The following is a 2,665-nucleotide window of genomic DNA, read 5'->3' as shown; positions in this document are numbered from 1 at the left end:
GCCCCCTCCGCACTGCTTCCACCCTCTCGGTCCCCCCCATCCCCTCCCCGCCGCCTCCGGGACCTCCCGCGACCCGGTCGCTTTCTCTCTCTCTTTCTCGCTAACGGTTTCAAAGCGCCTTTTCGGCCGTCGTGGACCACCTGTGTAGGCGCCACTGTAGCAGCGGCAGCAGCAGCAAACGACGGGGGCCCGGGGTTTAGTCTCGAAATGCGTTAGCCAGGTTTTTAATTCTGCATACGGTTTCCAGCATGTTGACACTGACGTGTGTTGAAGCCCAGGTGGGGAATCTGTGTGCGTTTACATTTGCTCCTCTTGTTTGGTCTACCATCTTCTCTGTTACTGTCTTTGACATCAATGTGCTTCATAGCCTAATATCCCTGGGATATTTTTTTTTCCTGTCCTGCTTCATCTGTGGTTTGCTAAACTGTATGGATATGAGACATCTTATGTGATTTCCCCTCTTTGCACACATCAAGGGACTTCATAAATCATCAGTGCTGGGTTTCATGGCAAGATAGTTGTATTTTTACATAGATGACTGCACTCAAGTCTCAGGGTGCTTTGGGATCTCGTTAAATACTGTAGTGAAACAAATGTGTGTAAGGCGGCAGCTGAGGGGCAGCCCCTCGGCTCGCCTGCGTGGCAGCTGGATTTCTTCCTCCTTCCCTGGTCCCTCCAGGCTCCCGCAGGTAATTTGGCAGGTGCTCATAGGCTGCCACCACTAAGGTGTGATCTGGAGAGCAGAAAATGAACATGCAAAGGCATAAGGAAAGGAGCACAGGCTGAATTAGAATAGTCTGGTACTTGACGGGTGCAGTATGATCACTGTTACGTCACTTTAGCACAGTACAGTCAAATATATAGTGTCAGTGTAACGTGCAGTATCACTACATAATTTTCTCTATTTTTCTTAAATTCTGAAAAATGTTTACTGCTTTTTCTCTCATAAAATCCTATAGGGACATCTGTAGTTAGAAATATGACTATAATGGTGCAAAGCTGCAAGCAGTTTTGTCCCATGCCACTTCTTCTCTATAAGAGGCATCTCAATGCAGCATTGAGTACTAATGCCAAAAACTATTTTTATCTGTGAGCAGATTGGATTGCTTTAGTTCACAGCCTGTGAGAACATCTGTTGAGCATCTCTGATGCGCTGCTAATAACCAGATCTATCGGTTGCTCTTTCCAGGCTCCAGTGCTGAGAGCATTTCAAGGGAAAAGAGGGCTTAGCCAGCAAAGTCCCTGGCTGCTGAATTATACCCTACGACCATTGCCATGTCAATATAAGAGCTTTAAGTGCTGTAGCTAAACCTGTCTGCTGTTTCTGAGATGAAGGAACAGATAAACATATTTTCAGAATGGTTATTTATCTCTTGTAGTATCATTCTCTTACCCCCTTTTTATGAGTCTCTAATCTAGTTGTTATAGTTGCCAAAATTATCAAACCAGACTGATCAGAATTCAGTGACAATATCAGTGTGTTGCTGTGGCTTCTTTCCTTCCTTAAAACCAACCCACTGTCGGCCTATCCCTAAAAAGCCAAAAATACTCTTTGAATCTCTTTGTATGACTTTCTCATTTTCAGGTTCCTTTGATTCTCAAATACTGTAGATACTTAGATAAACAGTTGTTACCTTCAAATTGTATATATAAGGTGACATGCTACTTGAGGCTCTTTTGTCATGATCTGCTTTTTCCTCCAGAACATTAAAAAGATGAAATCTGTACTAATGCTGTGAAACTCATAACTTTCTGTGTTTCTGGGGTGCCTCATTATATATATAAATGCTGGAGTCTTCAGTCTCCTTTTTGATCTACAAATATAAATGTTTGGTATAATTTTTTTTTAATTATTATTATTTTTAAATCTTATATAGAGCACTTTTCCTTGAATAATTTTGATGTCACCTAAGATGTTAGTGCTTCCCAAAAGAAAAAAAGCTGCTTCCCCTTTTGGCTGTAGGGAGATGTCTAGGTTGACTCAGCCGCTCATGAACTTGTGGGCACGGTGGCAGTCACAAACTGTAACCCTGTGATAATTGACTTTATAAGTGTGTGGCAGCACAGAAGTAAAGACTACAGGGGACACTGGCACAGAGGAGAATGAATTGTTGCAGTTGTAAGGAGAGAATCTGGAGATAAACTAACAGTGCTGTTACTAAGGGGGTAAGGTTTGTGGTGAGAAGCAGTGCCTTTTTATTGGCTCCACCAACGGAGGGAAAAGAACTGGTATTTGGGGCATAAATGGGTGCTTTTACTTTTTTCACCTCAGGTGTGAAGACTGGCTTGTGAGCTTAAAATCTGCCTTTCCCCCACTATTGCAGCCCACTGTCTTAAAGCCGTTCTCCTCGTAGTTAACCCAGGAGAAGACACTGCCTCTTTTCAAGCACTGCCCGCTGTTATACCATAGCCTCCGAGGCGGTATGACCCCCGCCAGCCAGGCTGCTGCGCGTTTCCACTTTGCTTTTGCAGGTACTCCATCACTTTAAACGACCACTCGCTAACCCTCAGCTGCACGAATCCTTGTCGGTACCTATCTCCCCCTCTCCGGAGCAGCACGTTCCCCCTCCTTCCCTGTTCCTGCGCCGGTGGCTCCGGACCCCAGCGCCGCAGGAGGCTGCGGTTCCCGGGAGCCCGGGACACCTGAAGGCTCCACTGCGGCTCC

Source organism: Charadrius vociferus, unplaced genomic scaffold (assembly GCF_000708025.1).
Source record: "Charadrius vociferus isolate BGI_N301 unplaced genomic scaffold, ASM70802v2 scaffold535, whole genome shotgun sequence".
In the NCBI taxonomy this organism is placed as follows: Eukaryota; Metazoa; Chordata; class Aves; order Charadriiformes; family Charadriidae; genus Charadrius; species Charadrius vociferus.
This window is presented reverse-complemented; position numbering follows the sequence as displayed.